Here is a 19,745-nt window from a genome sequence, read left to right as displayed (position 1 = left end):
GATTTTCTCCCCTTGTTGCATGTCCTATAAAAATTCTTCCTATTTTTGCTCCTTTGATCTCTCTTGCACAACGTAACAAAAATTATCCCAATTTTCTCTCCCTCTAATAACTATCCCAACCCTTGATTTTCTCTGTACTTCTCTACCCCCAACACCTTTCTCAAATCTCTCTCTTCTCCTGATCTCTCTCGTACGACCTAACGTGACTTCTCTAGATTTTCTCTCCCTCTCGCACGACCTAGCAAAAATTCTCCTATTTTTTTTCTCCCATTAATAACTATCCTCAGCACCCAATTTTCTCTCCCCTCCACCCCCGGCCACCTTTCTCGAATCTCTCTTCTCTCGATGTCTCTCGTATAACCTAACATGACTTCTCATGATTTTATCTCTAATAACTACTCGAACACTTGATTTTATTCCTCTCACATGACCTAACAAAATTTTTCTCGATATTCTCTCCCACTATTATCAATCCTAGAAACTACTTTTCTCTTTCCCTCGATCTCTTTTACACGACTTACCAAAAATTCTCCCTATTTTTTATCCCACTAAGAAAACTAGTCCAGCCCTCAATTTTCTCTCCTTCATACTACCAACCCCTTTCTCGAATCTCACTCACTTCACTCGATCTCTCGCACGACCTTGCATGACTTGTCCCGATTTTCTCTCACATTAATATCTGTCCTAACCCCTGATTTTCTCTCCCACTCTTGCATGACTTAGCAAAATTCTCTCGATTTTCTCTCGGTCTCTTTCGAACAACCTCATAAAAACACACCTGATTTTCTCTCCCACTAATAGTTTATCTCAGCCCCGATTTCTCTCCTTTACCCCAACTATTTTTAGAATCACTCTGTTCTCTCGATCTCTCTCACATGACTTCTTATTTTCTCTCCAACTAATACCTATACCAGCCCCTGATTTTCTCTCCCTATCGCACGACTTAGTAAAAATTCTCCCGATTTTCTTTCCATTGATCTCTCTCACGGCCTAAAAAAATTCTCCCGTTTTCTCTCCCACTAATAATTATCCTAATCGTCGATTTTCTTTCCTCATTACCACTGACCCTTTTCTTAAATCTCACGCTTGACCTAGTATGACTTATCCTTATTTTCTCTTCCACTAATAACTATCCTAGCCCCCAATTTTCTTCTTCTCGCACAACTAAGCAAAAATTCTTTTGATTTTTTCTCTCCCACTAATAGCTAGCCCAACCCTTGAATTTTTCTCCTTTACCCTCAACCCCTTTCTTAAATCTGTGTCGCTTCTCATGATCTCTCTCATCCGACCTAGCTTGACTTCTCCCGATTTTCTATCCCTCTCTTGTACCTCCTAGAAAAAATTCTTTTGATTCTTTCTCCCTCAATCACTCTCGCACGACCTAACATAAAATCTCCCATTTTCTCTCCCATTAATAACTATCCCAGGCTTTCAGCTCTCGATTTATCCTTTACCCCCAACCCTTTCTCGAATCTCTCTATTCTCTTGATCTCTCTCGTATGACCTGGCATTACTTCTTCCCATTTCTTCTCGAAGTAATAACTATCCCAGCCACCAATTTTTTCTCCCTTTTGGACGAAAAAGCGAAAATTCTCCCATTATTCTCCCTTTTCGGCGACCTAGTGAAAATTCTCCTGATTTTCTCTCCTAGTAATAACATTCTAACCTTAGATTTTCTCCCACTTGCTTGATCGATAAAAAAGTCTTCGTATTTTCTCTCCCTCGATCTCTCTCGCACGAGCTAACTAATATTCTCCCGATTTTTTCTCCCACTATTAACTATTAAGCCGCCAATTTTCTTTCTCCTTGTCTACCCATAATTCTTTCTCGAATCCCTCTTCTCTTGATCACTCTTGTATGACCCAGCTTGACTTCTCGATTTTCTCTCCCATTAATAACTACCCGAACCCTTGATTTTCTCCCTCCCATAGAACCTAAGAAAAATTCTCTTGATTTTCTCTCCCACTAATATCTTTCCCAGGAATCAATTTTCTCTCTCCCTCGATCTCTCTCGCACGTCTTAGCAAAAATTCTCCCGATTTTTTATCCCATTAATAACTAACCCATTTCTCGAATCTCACTCACTTCTCTCGATCTCTCGCACGAGCTAGTGTGATTTGTCCCAACTTTCTATCCTATTAATAACTATCCCCACCCCCATGTTTCTCTCCCTCTCTCGCATGACTTATTAAAATTCTCCCGATTTTCTCTCCCACTAATAACTGTCCTAGGACCCGATTTTCTCTCCCTCAATCTCCTTCGCAGGACCTTGCAAAAATTCTCCTAATATCTCTCCCACTAATAGCTATCCCAACCCTAATTTCTCCCTCCTCTACCCTAACCCTTTCTCAAATCTCTTGCATTACCTAGCATGACTTCTCCACATTTTCTCTCCAACTGATACATATACTAGCCACCGATTTTCTCTCCCTCTCGCACAACCTAGAAAAAGTTCTCCCGATTTTCTCTCCCACTAATAACTATCCCAGTACTTGATTTCCTCACCCTCGATTACTCTTGCATAACCTAGAAAAATCTCCCATTTTCTCTCCCTATAATAACTATCTTAACCCCCAATTTTGTCTCCTCGTATGACCTATAAAAAATTCTCCATATTTTCTCTCCTTTGATCTCTATCGCACGACATAATTAGAATTCTCCCAATTGTCTCTCCCACCAATAACTATCCCAGCCCCCGATTCTCTCCCCTCTACCCCCAACTCCTTTCTCGAATCTCACTCTCTTCTCCCGATCTCTCTCATACGACCTAGTATGCTTCTCCCGATTTTCTCCCTCTCGCACAACCTAGTAAAAAATTCTCTTTTTTTTCTCCTACTAATAACTATCCCAGTACTCGATTTTCTCTCTCCTTCTTGACCCCAACCCCTTTCACGAATCTCTCTTCTCCTGATCTCTCTCATACAGCCTAGCATGACCTCTCTCGATTTTATCTCCCACTAATAACTTCCTAAACCCCTGATTTTCTTACTCTCACATGACCTATAAAATTTCTCTCGATAGTCTCTCCCACTAATATCTATCCCAGGAACCTCTTTTCTCTCTCCCTTGATCTCTTTTGCACAACTTAGCAAAATATTCTCCCTGTTTTTTTCCCACTTATAACTATTCCAGCCCCTGATTTTCTCTCCTTTTGTACCACCAATCCTTTTCTCAAGTCTCACTCACTTCTCTCGATCTCTCGCACGACCTAGCACGACTTGTCATGATTTTCTCACATTAATAACTATCCCAACCCCTGATTTTCTCTCCCTCTCTTGCATGAAAAATTCTTCCGATTCTCTCTCCAACTAATAACTATTTCAAAACCCGATTTTCTCTCCCTCAATCTCTCACATGATATAGCAAAAATTCTGCTGATTTTCTCTTCCACTAATAGTTATCCCAGCCCCGATTTCTCTCCTCTACCCCAACCCTTTCTCAAGTCTATCTTTGTTCTTTCATTCTCCCACATGACTTCTTATTTTCTCTCTAGCTAATACCTATACCAGCCCCCGATTTTCTCTCCCTATCGCACGACATAGCAAAAATTCTCCCGATTTTCCCTCCCTCGATCTCTTTCACGGCCTAAAAAAATTCTCTCATTTTCTCTCCCACTAATAATTATCCCAGCCATCGATTTTCTTTCCTTCATTACCATCGACCCTTTTCTCAAATCTCTCTCGCTCGACCTAGCATGACTTCTCTCTATTTTCTCCCTCTTGCATGACCTAGCAAAAATTCTTTCGTTTTCTCTCTCCATCGATCTCTCTAGCACGACCTAGGAAAAATTCTCTTAATTTTCTTTCCCACTAATAGCTAGCCTAGCCCCTGAATATCTCTCTCCTTCTCTACCCCTAACCCCTTTCTCGAATCTGTCTCTCATCTCGATCTCTCTTACTTGACCTAGCATGAGTTCTCTCGATTTTCACTCCTATTAATAACAATCCCAACCCCCCGATTTTCTCTCCCACTCTCGTATGACCTAGAAAAATTCTCTCGATTCCTTCTCCCTTAATCTCTCTCATATGACTTGGCAAAACATCTCCTATTTTTTTCTCATTAATAACTTTCCCAGCTCCTGATTTATCCTCTACCCCTAGCCTTTCTCGAATCTCCCTCTATTCTCTCGAACTCTCTCGCATGATCTAGCATTACTTCTCCCCATTTGCTCTTCAACTAATAAATATCCCAGCCAGCAATTTTCTCTCCCTTTTGGACGACCTAGCAAAAATTCTCCTGATTTTCTCTCCCACTAATAACTATCCTAGCACCGATTTTCTCACCCTCGATCTTTGTCGCACGACCTAGAAAAAACTCTCCCATTTTCTCTTCCAATAATAACTATCCTAGCCCATGATTTTCTTTCCTTCTTTACCTCCGACCCCTTTATCAAATCTCTCTTCTCTCAATCTCTCTCGCACGACCTAACATTTTCTCTCCCAATAGTACTCGATTTTCTCTGCCATTAATAACTATTCTAGGACCAGATAATCTCCTGATTTTTTCTTCGACTAATAACTATCCCAGCCCTTGATTTCCTCTGTCCTTCTCCATCCCTAACCCTTTTCTCGTCTCTCTCTCTCGTATAACCTAGCATGACTTCTCCTAATTTTCTCTCCTATTAATAGCTATCCCAATTTTCTCTCTCCCTCGATCTCTTTTGCATAACCTAACAAAAAATCTCCCAATTTTCTCTCCCCCTAATAACAATCACAGTCCCCGATTTCTTTTTCCTCTAAGCCAAGTAGGCCCCAACCCTTTATGATATCTCTATGTTCTTATGTTCTCTCTCGTATGACTTTTTTTTTTGCTAATGACATGTATCCAGGCCTTCGGCCTGACTAGTCCCGCAAGCCTATATTGACCCCACAACTGCATGGACTGGGTCATACCGGGGTTGAATGAGAACCACTCAACTTTTACTTAAAGCAGTGAAGAGCACTAAACAACACCCTATGTGAGTGGCTCTTCGTATGACCTAGCATAACTTCTCCCCTTTTTTTCTCTAACTAATAACTATCCCAGCCCCCAATTTTTTCTCGCTTGCACTACCTATTAGAAATTCTCCCATTTTTCTCTTCCACTAATAACTATATCCCACCCCCCATTTTCCCTTCTTTACCCCCAACCCCTTTCTTGAATCTCTCTCTTCCCTCAATCTCTCGCATGACCTAGCACGGCTTCTCCTGATTTTCTTTCCCATTAATAACTATCCTAGCCCCTGATTTTCTCTCCCTCTTGCATGACCTATAAAAAATTCTCCGTCTTTTCTCTTCCTCGATCTCTCTCGTATGACATAGCAAAAATTCTCCCGATTCTCTCCCATTAATAACTTTCCCAGCCCCCTGTTTTCTCTCTCTTTCTCTACCCATAACCCGTTTCTCAAATCTCTCTTCTCTCGATCTCTTTTGTACGACCTAACATGACTTCTCCCGATTTTCACTCCCTCTCACATGACCTAGAAAAATTTCTCCTTGTTTTTTCTCTCACTAACAACTATCTCAGCACCCGATTTTCTCTCCTTTATTCCGACCCCTTTCTCGAATATCTCTCTTCTCCCGATCTCACTTATACAACCTAACATGACTTCTCTCTATTTTCTCTTCACTAATAATTGCCCGAACTTGAAGATGTTGACCATCTTTTCATCTCTTGCCCTTTCTCCTCCTCATTCTGGAAGCAGGTGCTTCGCTCTTGCAGGATTTATAGTAAAACTATTCTTCGTCTTTCTAGAGAATGGATCTAGGTGGATATGACTTTTGAAGGATCTTCTATTTGTGATTCTATCGGAAAACTTGCTTTTGGTGCGATGATTTCCTATATTTGTATGAAATGCAACATGCGTAGACGGATGTCTTACTCTAGATCCCTTGGTAAGATTTGAAATTCCATCTACTTTGACGTCATCACCAAGATTGGTAGTCTTCATCGCTGTCAGGTCCGCAACACCCCAAGGAACATGCTCATTGTTGTGTCGGGGGGTCTCCCTTCGACCATCATAACCCCCTTGATGTATCCCTTACTTTAGATAGGCTCTGCCCATTGTTACAGCTGCCTCCCAAGAGGCTTTGTCCCTTGCAGCTTCCTCCCCCTTTCTCTTGTATATTCTGCTCCTTTTAATGCATTTATTTGTTCACCAATTAAAAATAATTGCCTGAACCTCTGATTTTCTCCCTTACACGACCTAACAAAATTCTTTGGATTTTCTCTCCCACTAATATCTATCCTAGGAATTGATTTTCTCTCACTCGATCTCTCTCGCACAACTTAGCAAAAACTCTCCCGATTTTCTCTCCTTCTCTCCTTCTCTACCCTGACCCCTTTCTTGACTCTTTCTTCTCTCGATCTCTCGCACGACCTAGCATGACTTGTCCCGATTTTCTCTCCCACTAATAAAATCCCAACTCCTGATTTCTCTCCCTCTCTTGCATGACTTAGGAAAATTCTCCCAATTTTCTTTCTCCCTCGATGTCTCTCGCACAATCTAGCAAAAATTCTCATTTTCTCTCCCACTAATAAATATCCCAACCCCGATTTCTTTCTCCTCTACCCCTATGGCTTTCTTGAATCTCTCTCTATTTTCTTAATCTCTCTCGATTGACCTAGCATGACTTCTCTCCATTTTCTCTCCAATTAATAACTATCCCAGACCCCAATTTTCTCTCCCTCTTGCACGACCTAACAAAAATTCTCCCATTTTTCTCTTCCACTAATAACTATCCCAACCCCCAGTTTTCTCTCCTTTACCCCGCCCCTTTCTCGAATCTCTCTTCTCTCGATATCTCTCGATATCTCTCGCACGACGTAGCATGACTTCTCTTGATTTTCTCCCCCTTGATCTCTAAATGGCAGAAGGCCAGCGGCAAGGAGGGGTGCAGGAGCGGTCTGCACGGATTAGAGTGCCGATGAAGCACCTTCCAAGGTGGGAGTTGGCGGTGAAGGAACGGTGGCAATAAAAGGACAACAATGAGCAAGGTTGGCATCGGGTAAGGAAGGAGCTGACAAAAAGGTGGGGAGAATACCCAAATAGGGGTTGGAAGTGTGCGGTAGGGTTGGATGTGGAGATAATGATGGTTAACCAAGAGCTGGTCAGGTTGGATGTGGTGATGGTGATGGTTATCTAGGAGAGGGAAAATGGTCGGGTCAGATGGGTAGATTGAAGGGTTAGGAGATGGATCGGGTCAGAAGAACTGGTTTGGTTTAAATGAGAGGGGAGGTTGGACCGGGCTAAAGGAGGGTGAAGGTTGAGAGGAGAGAGAAGGTTTGAGTCAGTGGAAGGAAGTGGACGTCTTGGAGAATCCGCTGGAGGAGGGCCCACAACGGAAGGTATGGAGGATCCATCTAGAATGATGGCGATAGAACGGAGGTTATCATGAAAGGGGGGTAAAGCAAAGGGGGAGAGGGGGGATAGTATTCTAAGAGCAAAGAGGGCAGAGGTCAGGGCACAAGAGAGACTGTGAGGGACAACATCACCAGCAAGGGCTGTCGATCAAGGAGGGGCATCTTTCGGCAAGGCAATTGTAGAGGGAGTCTTGGCATCTGTACCAGATTCATCAGATTGCAAGGAAATCTCACCTTCTTCATGGTCAGATAGGGACAGCAGGATTGAGTATCTGTTATGCCCATCAACTAAAGACTGGAGGTCCAAAGGATCCAAGGAGGAAGGTCTGACATGTGCAGAGGCATCTTCGGCATGGAGTGGGTTTGCCATAAGGCTATGCTGCCTGCGACGGTGACGAAGCTTTATCCAGCCACGAGTGGTTAGAGGAGAGGGGGATCTGGCCAAGTGGGTTAATTCTTCAACCAAAGCAGGGGGCGACTTCGGTGGAGGGGCGAGGATCGCTTGAGGAGATTGGCGCATAATGCTTGGAATGATAACCAAAAGTTTTGCAAAAAACACACTATGTGGGAAGCCACTCGTAATAAGCTTGCTGATCGAATGAATTTCCTTCCTCATATTTGATAGTTACACAAGTTAGAGGAATATCGGTGGCAGAAATTTCAATGCGAATTCGCGCAAAGGCCAGTCTGTCCATTGTTTTAGTTCTAAGGTCCGAGAACAAAGGCTTTCCAATGATCGACCCTACAATGCTTAGCCCTTGAGGGCACCAATAGTGGAGAGGAAGGTTAGGGAGATCCACCCAAACTGGGATGGACTTGAAGTCGACCTTCTGAAGACAGTGAACTGATCCCAGACCCTCATTAAGATGGGCTTCTAACCAACTAGCCGAGGACCTCTTCCAGAGCAATAACCTTGTCTTCTTTCAAGGAGAACTTGAATATGAATATACCATTGTCTGACCAGATAGGTGGAGAGCTGGCCATTGATCCTCCATTGCTTGTGAAGAGAGGCTTTAACAATATTGAATGGCGGTCTACTACCCTAAAAGTGTCCAATGAGGCAGTGTTTCCATTTTGCAATTTCGGGGTCAAGGAGCCCAGAGGGAAAAAAGCCAATTTTCTTCTTGTTTTAAAGGGCTGGGGGGGCGGGGGGAAGAAGAACATGGTATGACCATCCCTGGAAGCAAAGGAGGGACTAGCAACAGAAACCCAAGGGCGGGAGCAAGGAAGAGGTTTGGGGAGAGAGTAACAGGGGAAGGCTGGGGAGAGGTCAGGGGAATGGTGGAGGGAAGAGGGTTGTGGGTTCCTGATGGTGAAGACCACCGGGGAAAAGGGTGGCATAAGGATGAGGTTTAGGAAGGAAGCATCCACAGGGTAATATTTGTTAGGGTCTTAGTGTATTCACTTCTAAGAATAATGGCAAACTTTTAATTATATTGAAGTTACGAGTGGGATGGCAATCTAGAAAATACAAGCTGAAAACCAAAAGCAAGAAAAGAACAAAAGGATGTGTAACGTATTAGGTGGGAGGGGTAATAGGATGAATAGAGATAGGGATTCTATCACAATACTTCAAGCACAAATGACAAAATCCATAAAGAAGATGTTGGACAAAACAGAATTTCAACAAGGGGAGGAAGAGACTAAACAACTTAAACCAATAAAATAAGAAAACAGAAAGGTAATGTAAAAGAGGGTTATCTTCTTCCTTTGTCAACCAAAACCAGAACCAGAACCCAGCTGAAGTTTTAGAACAGCTTAGCTGCAGGTTGTAGTTTTTCCGTGTTTGTTGCAGTATTAAGGACTTATATCATGGGATTTTTGTCACCCCTACAGCAAGTTTCAGCACACAAAATCAGAGGAGAACAGAAGAAAGATCAAAGGAGATTGATCCAACTTTGGGGGTCTTGGTGCTGCCCAGAAAACAAAGGTTCAACCAGCAAAACAAAGAAGAATGAGAAGGTTAAGAAGAAAGATGCAGGGAAAGAAGGGGGAGGGAAAATCTCTCGCTGGCTCTTATGGCTTAACAGCAAAACAACTTCACTAATCAATTCATTCAATTCTCATATCTAACATTTCCATCATCTTACATGACTTTTTATTAAAGAAAAACAAGAGAACTAATTGAAGTTTACAGAATGGTGGCTAAGCCGCTAATGGACACTACCAGCTAACTGCCAACTATTAAATGAACTGAAAACTGCCAGAGACTAACCCAAAAGAAAAACTTCCTACGCTACGTAACTATGATAATAAAGAAATAAAATCCTCGAAGTAGCCTACTAGAATACCTGTTTGGGTTGGTTGTGTCTTGGCTTAGGCCTCCAAAGAGGATTGGTCCGGTCCAGCAAAGCCAAGGCATCAGCATCAGCATCACATAATTGTTTTTCCTATTAAATCAAAACCCTATGTTACAAGGATCTAGGTGTGGTATTAGAACCAACCATTGACCTGAGGTGTTTGGATTCAGGGATGGTATGATGTTTCCTTCACTGTTCATTAAGGGAGGCTTACATACGTGGCCTTAGAAATATTCCATGCAACTACTTTGTTGATTCCATATTTTTGTGCATATATTATTTTGTCCATGTCAGCCTTGATACGTCTGTTAAGTTTAAACACATTTCAATGCAAAAGCATTACATGACCTGGTAAAATCAATAGGTCCATTTTAGTTAGGATTTAGATGGAGAGGGAAAAGATTCAATACATGGTGGACCATAAGACTGAGTTTGGTTTCCATCGAGATGGTTCCTTGTCTACCCCATTGTAGACACCCAATTGTGTCACCCACGTCCCACCCAGGCAGTGATGACATACAAGGAATGATCGAGGTTTGTACTGCACATCGGAAGGGAATCTAGGCCTTTGGTGACGATCCAAATGACGACAGTGACTCGAGAATCAACCCTAAACCCTAATTCAGTCTTGAACCTGGCAATGGCCTGAATTAGCAGTTAGAATATGTAGATGAGAAAGAACAATTAGATGAGAGTTGAAGAAGAAGATTACTTCACTAACATATTTACAGGAAATTACATATAGCTCCCTAAGGAGGAGAAAAGGGAAAAATAAAACATATATAATATGACAAATTACTAAACTGCCCTTAGAGTAACATAACTAATATCTCTAACACTCCCTCTCAAGCTAGAGAGAATAAATTCATTCATTCCCAGCTTGGATGACAGAGAACTGAACTGATGATGGAGAAGACCCTCTATGAAGATATCAGGAAGCTGATCTCCAGTTCTCACAAAAGGTGTGCATATGTAGCCAATGTCAATCTTTTCTTTAATGAATGTCTATCCACCTCTATGTGCTTTGTCCTGTCATGTTGCACAGGGTTGTGGGCTATGCTTATGGCAACCTTGTTGTCATAGTAAAGCCTCATAGGTGCCTCAGTATCAAAACCCAACTCTTGGACTAACCTGCTTAACCAGAGAAGCTCACACACTCCTTGAGCAATTGCTCTAAATTCTGCCTCTGCACTAGACCGAGCCACCACATATTGTTTCTTGCTCTGCCTTGTAACTAGGTTTCTACCTACAAATGTGCAATAGCTTGATGTAGATCTCCTATCAGAGATTGAGCTTGTCCAATCTGCATTAGTGAAGCCTTCTATCCTCATATGATTATACTTAGAAAAAAAAGGTCATTTTCCTGAGAAGACTTCATATGATTATACTTAGAAAAAAAAGGTCATTTTCCTGAGAAGACTTTAAGTATTGGAGAATGTGGTAAATCGCATCCAAGTGCCCACTCTTAGGAGCATGCATAAACTGACTCACCACCTCCACTGCATGTGTAATGTCTAGATGAGTCAAGGACAAATATATAAGCTTCCCAACTAGCCTCTGATATTTCCTTGTATTAACAAAGAGAACAGTCAACGTCTTGTCCTAGCTTATGATTCTGCTCAATAGGAGAATTTGTAGGTTTGTAGCTTAACATTCCCATTTCTTTCAAAAGGTCTAGAATAAACTTCCTTTGGAATATATTTATGCCCTTCTTGGATTTAGGCACTTCAATCCCCAGAGGGTCCTAAATTCTTAATTTTAAACTGTTGGGCTGAGTAGTTCTTCAGATTGGCTATCTCAGCTCTGTCATCTCCAGTTACCACAATATCATCAACATATACAATCAGGGTTATAATGGTCCCACTACCGCGCTTAGTGAACAGAGTGTGGTCATCCTGACTTTGGGAATAACCATTCTTCAGGATGGCTTGTCTGAACCTTTCAAACCAGCCCTTTGAAGATTGTTTAAGACCATTCAGAGCCTTCTTGAGAAGGCACACCTTTCCTGCAGCTGAAGGAAACTTAAAGCCAAGAGCAGTTTGCATATACACCTCCTCTTCTAAGTCGCCATATAGGAAGGCAATCTACACATCCAATTGATACAATGGCCAATTTTTATTTGCTACCAAAGATAAAGGACCCTTATGGTGTTATGCTTAGCCACAGGAGCAAATGTCTCTTGATGGCAAGGATTAAAGTATTGGTATCGGTCGACCAAAATTAAGATACGTATCAGAGGGTATCGTATCGTATCGGAGATACACTAAGATACGCTAAAGATACGCACATAAACGGATATGAAACACCCTTTTAAACACTTTTGCATAAAAATTTTGTTAAAAAAAACTATTGATAACATGTATTATGCATAAACACTAAATTGAGGGTATCGCACTAAGAATTCAAGATTTGTAGTTGTCCCATAAATGTAAAATCCTTGTTCCCAACCTTGATTTCCACTTTAGTTAGAGAGAAATATGACTGGAAGCAACTTTGGAACAAAAACCCCTCAAAAATTCGTGTTTTCTAAAAAAAATACTCATCTTGGTCATTATATGACCGTAGCGCACTGTATCGGTACATACCGATACTCACCGATATGTATTGATCGATACATACCGATACTCACCGATACGTACTAATACTCATCGATACGTACCGATCGATACATACAAATACTCACTGATACGTACTGATATATACCGAAACGTATATTTCACCTTGATTTTATATTTTCTGTAGAGTATCAGTACGTATCAATAGTGTATTGGTGCATATCGATATGTATCATAGGATATATATATCAATACGAAAGGATTTTAAAAATTCCATGTATTGTATCGGTGTGTATCGTATCGGTTGGCTAAATTTAAGATACGTATCGGAGGGTATCGTATCGGTATCGGAGATACTTTAAACCATGCCTGATAATCAATCTCATACACTTGACTGTATCCTTTTGCCACCAGCCTTGCCTTGTACCTCTCAATAGTACCATTAGACCGGTACTTGATTGTGTAGACCCACCTGCATCCAATTGGAATTCTCCCCCTTAGAAGGTCAACAAATTTTCAGATACAATTTTTCTCCAGGGTCATCATTTCCTCAGTCATGGCTTGCTTCCACTTAGAGTCAGACATAGCTTCAGAAGCATTCTTGGGAATAGAAGCAGATGAGAGTGCAATAGTAAATGCAACACCTGTAGGAGAGAGAGAGTCATAGGAAACAAAGTGGGCTATTGGCATGAAGCAAGGAGCTAGGACAATTTTTGAGTATTATAACACTCATTAGTCTTTGGGAGGAGTATGATCACTATAGGGACCTCCAACTGTCCAATCTTGAGGATGAAACTAAGGTTTACCGGACATGTGAAAATCTACTAACTGGTGGACCATAGTTAAGATAGGCCACACAATTTCAACATATCAATGATTCAGTGGTTCTCTATCTGTCCATCAGTGTAATCAATCAAACTAGCCCTTCATGTGGCTAAGTTTTTCTATATGGGGCCGTGTAAATAATTTTTCTGTTAAAAAGAATTTCTTATGCTATATTGAAACAAACAATTCTATTCATTTTTTTTTCAAAGGATTATTTGCATGCATTATGTGTAATCTATATTTCTTTACATATTATATGTCTAATTTAGGGAACAAAATATAGGATAACTCCTATTTTGAAGTTTCCATGTAAGATGACCATAATGCAACTCAGACTAACACATGATTCACTGAATATAACCTTTGTTAAATCCCACATATTCAGACAATGAGTCTCGTACAATTCAAAGTGAATTAGAGCCAAATCGGTTTACAAAATCATTTTGAGAAGAATCCTTTTAACTAGTATTAATTCAGATACTGAAACACCTAATTGGTCTGACTTGATAAATTCTTATGGTTCTTACAGGTTACAACTGAGTTGACATGGTGGAAATATGTCAAACATAGTTCTGCAAAAAGTTACTTTTACTGAAAAATTCGAACACTTGTCTAAATCGTTTATTCCTTCTTTGACTTCCCTTGGGAAAGTCTTAGAGATTTGTGAATTTTTTTATTTTTATTTTTATTTTACACAAATTTTTTGGGGGTATAATATTTTACAAACACATACACACACACACACACACACACATATATATATATATAGGGTCCTTTCTCCTTTTTCGTTTGACCTCGGATTTCCCTATTTTAGTTTCCATAGATCCATGTTATTGACCCTATTAAGTTGGGACAAGGCTGAGTTTGTTTTTGCTACTGTTGTTGTATATATAGGGTCCTTTTTATTCGTCACTATGAAGAGTAAAGTGGATTACTTCACTTTACCATTTTTGCCATTCTTTTCATTAATGTTATTCAATATGTTGAGGGTTGTTAACAGGAAGAATGGGAGAATGCTTGTGTGTCTTCAACTAATCACACAAGTCCTCTATTTATAATATAAAATTATAATAGATTCATAATAGGAGTCATGACTAGCATGATAGAGTCATGATAGGAGTACAAAACAAAAGAAATAAATGTGTTTACAATTATACCCCTTATCCAGCCGCCCCACTCTAATTAGGGTCGGTGGAGGGGGGAAACCCGAATGTGCCCCCTTGTGGCACATTAATCTCTATTCCAACACTCCCCCTCTAGTTGGTGCATAGATGTCACACATACCCAACTTGACTAAACTAGGATGAAATAGCTTTCCAACCAGTTCTTTAGTGAACACATTAGCTAGTTGATCGTTAGACTTCACAAAAGGAACACAAATCAAACCAGCATCCAACTTCTCTTTGATGAAGTGTTTATCAATCTCCACGTGTTTGGTTCAGTCATGCTGTACTCAAAGTTCAAAATATTGAGTTTCGACCCTTGGGGAGACTAAAATTTCGGTCGAAATCTGAAAAATTTCAAAGAAACCAGGGAAATTTCCCCAGTTTGGTGGAAACTTTGGTTTTGACCCACAAAATGTGTTTTTTTTTTTTGCCTGATTTTTTGTGTCCGTCCTATTTTAGACATTTCTAACCCATTTATATAATTAGTTTTATGGATAAAAATACCTGAAGTCATACTTGTGGTGTTAATCTAAGTTTGCTAATGTACGTTGAGTCATTGACTGAAACTATACTGCATAAGTTTCATAGCCATTCTTCTGAATACACCACATATGAGTCTCATGACATGTTTTGGGCCCAATTATTTTGGTAGTCCGTTATTGTCCATCTATAAGTTGCATCATTGTTAGGATTTAAAATGTAACCGTAAGTGTGCGGATCAGTGTAGCTACATGTCGAACACAAGGAGAGCAACCACTTTATTTTTGGCTTCTTTTAATAATGCGAAAGTGAACCGATTAATAGTTGTAATCAAATTCTAACTACCGTCCTAAACATATGTATTTAAAATAACATCCTAACCTTTCGTCATCTAAGAATTTAAATACGTAAGCCATGCAATTAAAATTAAATAAATAAATAACTGAAAATAAACAACCCACGCAATTAAAAAGCAATGAAGAAAAAAAATGCTGAAATAAAAATAAAGTAAAAGAAAGGTGATAAAGCTAGAGAGAGGTTCATAAGTAGGTTTCTCTACTTAGCCCTAGGGATGCATCATAATATGAGCTTCCCTACTTGATCAGAGAGTCACTCTTACAAGGTTTACTCTACTTGGCTTTAGGGAAAGGGAGACAATTAAAATAAAAAATAATAAAATGATGATTCTATGGTTAGAAGGGGCAAAGCCAACACATACACTAGCCATAAACCTTGGGGGAAAGGGATAGCAATAATGTAATGACTGAAATTAAAATCCTAAATTAAGAAAGAAAGGGTAATCAGAAGAGGGAATGAGAGGGGGGAGAGAAGATTATTGAAGAAGCCTACCTACCTGAATCAATGCTTGAACTTGAAAGCTTGGGTGATTTGAGATACTGCCAACCTTAAAATCCAGATCTGGAATAAACCAAATCTGAAATTTCTAGGCCTGGAGAAAACAAATCTTGAAAAAAAAAAAAACTGAACTTGAAAATATTGATGTTCCATGGCTCGTGATCTTGTCACCTAGATCTAAGCCTAGAACTATAACTTAAAAATTACAACTCAATTGCATAAATCATAAATATAAAAGGCTGAATAAAAATAAAAAAGTGATTGCATTAATTGAAATAAAAAGCTATTACAAAAGTGATTAAAGTAAAAACAAAGAACAACTAATACTAAAGAGAGCGAGAGAGAGAGAGAGAGAGAGAGAGAGAGAGAGCAACTAAAAAAAAACCTAGAAGAAGAATGAAGTGTCTCCCCTCCTCTTACATGAGTTGTATTGATAGGGAATGGGGAGGTAGGGTAACAAATTTCTTTCCTAAAAGGGAGAAACCCATAATTGTTAGGTGAGATCTTCTGAGACCAAAAGTGCTAAGGTGGAGGAGAGAGAAGAGAGAAATAAACTTGGAGAAATTTCTTATAATTTTTTTGCTTACTTTCTTTCCTTTTTTTAATTTAGTTTTCTCTTTTTTTTCTCCCTCACTTCAAATCTTGCACACAACCTTTGTTGGCCGATTTTTTTTCATTCCCTTAGACGATTTTCCTTCTATGAGACCTCCTGGTGAGCAAGAGAATTTTGCACACCATAACTCACCAACTATACTAGGTAGTTATTATTGGAGAGATATGATGCTCGATAATGCTTAAGGCCTTTAAAATACAAAACCTGCAAAAAGAGAGTAAAACCCAAGATAGCTTCATTCTAAATCTGTAAAAATGCATGCTTTACTACTTAGATTTCACACATAAATGTGCTCATCAATCATCAACATCAGCTGGGTATCCCAGCTTAAGGATTGGCTCAGTCACAATGATAGGATGTGGATGTGGCACACAAAGTCAGGATGGATACCTAAAGATATTGTCAACAAAAGATGACCCACCACCTGAAATACCCTCCTGTCCAAATGAAGTAAAAGATCCACCATATTGTCCATACCCACCACCATATCCCAATGAACCGATGTTCTCGAAGGATGGCTCACAAGGTTTGGGGAAGATATGATTTACCTTTTTGGTCCAAGCTCCCTTCCTTAGGTAGATTTGCTATAAATGTGCAAGATCCAAGCTTAGAATGAAGATTTGATGACACAAGAGCAAAATCTTACGTGTTTTCCCAAGTTTCCCACTTAATAGAGAAGAAATAAGGGGAGAAGTTTAAAATTTTTAAATAAGAAGGCTTGATTTCTCATTTAAAAAGGTTTTATAAAGGTTGACCATTGGTCCACTCGAAAATTCCCACATTTCGGTCGAAAAATAGGAATTTTGGTCGATACTAGTCGAAAATGTGACTTTTATATGTCATATGGAATTTGCAATCGGAGTTCTGGGATACCGTTGAAATTCCCACATTTTGACGTTATCGGTGGAAACCTTGAACTATAGCTGTACTAGATTATGAGCAATGCTGATAGTAGCCTTTTTTTCACAGTAAAACATCATAGGTAGATGAACAGGTACACCATTATCATCCAATAGTGTATGTAACCATAGTAACTCACAAATCCCACATGCCATGGCACGAAATTCTACTTCAGCACTAGATCTAGCCACCACACGCAAGTGACAAGATTCCCTCCTATGAAGGTATAATAACCACGGATAGACTTTCTGTCAGGTGAGCCAGCCCAATTAGCATCTGTATAAGCTTTAACTCCTAGGTGATCATGGGGAGATAAGAGAATCCCATTTCCTGGAGCTAACATTAAGTATCGTAAGATATGCATAACAACTTCCATATGAAAGGAATAGGGATCATGCATAAATTGGCTACCCAAACTTACAACCACAGCAATGTCAGGTCGTGTATGTAAGAGATATATTAGTTTTCCTACCAACCGTTGGTAGCGACCTTCGTCAACTGGTTCACCCTCCTCCTTGAGATGACTACTAGCTTCCCATAGGAATATTAAAAGGATGACAACCCAACATACCTGTCTCGGATAGCAGATCAATGATGTACTAATTTTTGAGAGAGAAAGAAGCCTTTTGAGGACCTGGTAACTTCAATCCCAAGAAAGTACCATAATTTTCCAAAATCCTTTTTCTCAAATTCTTTGCCCAGAAAACCTTTGAGATAATCAATCTCAATGCTATCATTTCCTATTACCACGATGTCATCCACATAGACAATGAGTATAGTAACTTTTTCACCAGACTTCTTTATGAACAATGTGTGGTCAGCATTACTTTGCTTATGAATATAGTAACCCACAGATGTCATGGCCTTTTGAAATCTTCCATACGACGCTCTAGGTGACTGCTTCAAACCATAAAGAGCACGCCTCAACTTACATACCTTGCCTTGAGTTATTGTGCTAGAGAAACCTGGTGGGATTTCCATATAAACTTCCTCATCGAGCTCTCTATGGAGGAAAGCATTCTTTATATCAAGTTGTTGGAGTTCCCATATTAGGATCACAACACATAAGAGTAACACTCGCACAGAAGTCAACTTGGCAACCGGTGCAAATGTCTCCTGGTAGTCGATTCCATAAATCTGAGTGAACCCTTTAGCCACAATCTTTTCCTTGTATCTGTCAATAGAGCCATCGATCTTCTGTTTTACCACAAACACCCACTTACAGCTAATAGGTCTCTTCCCAAGTTCCCATGTATCATTCCTTTTTAAGGCATCTATTTCTTCCTCCATTGCGGCCTTCCATTTTTTTTCTACAAGAGCTTCTTGCCAATTCTTGGGGACACAAGTAGATAAAAGAGAAGACACAAAGGCACGATAGGAGGGAGAAAGAGAATCATATGAAACAACATTAGATATAGGGTGTTGAGTATAGGTCCCAGTGCCTTTTCTGACGGCAATAGGTTGATCAGAGGGAGAGTTTATACTTGAAGTACGAGACTTAGTCGGTTCTGGATCCAGGGCTGGTGAAGGGATGTGTGGAGGTGCTATAGTAGTGGTGATTGTCTGAAGTTGCTTATTTTTGGTATGTCTCCTACTATAAACTTGAAGTGTGGAGTCATCAATTTGTCTCTGGAATTCACCAATGGATCTTTGAACTTGAGTCATCTCCCCCTAAGTTGGAACAACAGGTTCTGTAATCTCCCCCTCAGTTGGAATAATAGGTTCTATCCTTTCACTATCTTTTGGAGAATGAGGATCCTAAGGTGATGATGGTGGGTATACCGGTGGAGCAAGCAGATTTAGATTCATCTCTTCTTCAATAGTAACTCCAAACTCCCCCTGAAAAGGTGACGATGAGTAGTAACCAACAGATTCATGAAACACAACATCCATTGTTACTATTATACGCCGGGTAAGAAGATGGTAGCACTTATATCCTTTTTGTGTATGAGAGTAACCTAGAAAGATACACTTCGTACTTGAGGTTCTAATTTTCCTAATGAATGATGATCTCTAGCATAGCAAACACACCCAAAAGTCTTTGGAGGAACCAAGAAGGATGTAGTCCCTTTTTTTTTTGGAAGAATAAATAATTCATTACCAAGAGAGAAGAAAGAATATACAAAGGAAAAAGGGGGGGAGGGAGGCTTAAGCTAACAAGGACAAGCCAACCCAAGGGGAACAAAACAAAAACAAAACCTTACACAAAACCATTATAAACCAAAAATTTGGCGGGCCCACCAAAAAACTCACATGCCTGCCATTTTTTAATCCAAAAATAATAAAAAAATAAAAAATATATATTTTAGGAAATTCTGTTGGACTCGTAGGATCCACCCACAGGCCTGTCTAAACCTCCACGGGTATATCCAGACCCCCACGGGCCTGTCTAGACCTCCACGGGCCCGTCCATTCCACCACTGACCGGTCCAGGCCTTCACGTACCTGCCAATTCCCTGCCAAAAAAGGAAATAAAAGTAAGGAAAAAATGAGAAAAATAAAAAATGGTTCTCTTTATTTAGAAATGCCTTTTTAGGAATGATTTTGGGACAGGTCCACCAATGCTTTGACGGATCTGCCAGTTTCAAATAAATAAGGAATGTTTGGCATATTTAAAACATGAAAAATTCACTTTTGGAAAGTAAATTTGACGGACCCGTGGGAGCCTACCAGTTTTGGATGGCTGGCCTGTGGAAATTTTTGGGAAACC

The 19,745-nt window shown here is 40.0% G+C and overlaps 1 long non-coding RNA gene across 1 annotated transcript in view; it reads left to right on the top strand.

The window, feature by feature from the left end:
- LOC122070076 overlaps window positions 1-13,628 on the top strand; it is an 84,511-nt gene extending 70,883 nt beyond the window's left edge. Inside the window, exon 8 of the long non-coding RNA XR_006137662.1 lies at window positions 13,551-13,628. This is a non-coding gene — a long non-coding RNA (uncharacterized LOC122070076). The remainder of the gene's footprint in view (window positions 1-13,550) is intronic.
- Window positions 13,629-19,745: the final 6,117 nt, after the last annotated feature.

This window comes from Macadamia integrifolia, unplaced genomic scaffold, assembly GCF_013358625.1.
Source record: "Macadamia integrifolia cultivar HAES 741 unplaced genomic scaffold, SCU_Mint_v3 scaffold816, whole genome shotgun sequence".
Lineage (NCBI taxonomy): Eukaryota > Viridiplantae > Streptophyta > Magnoliopsida > Proteales > Proteaceae > Macadamia > Macadamia integrifolia.
This window is presented reverse-complemented; position numbering and strand designations above follow the sequence as displayed.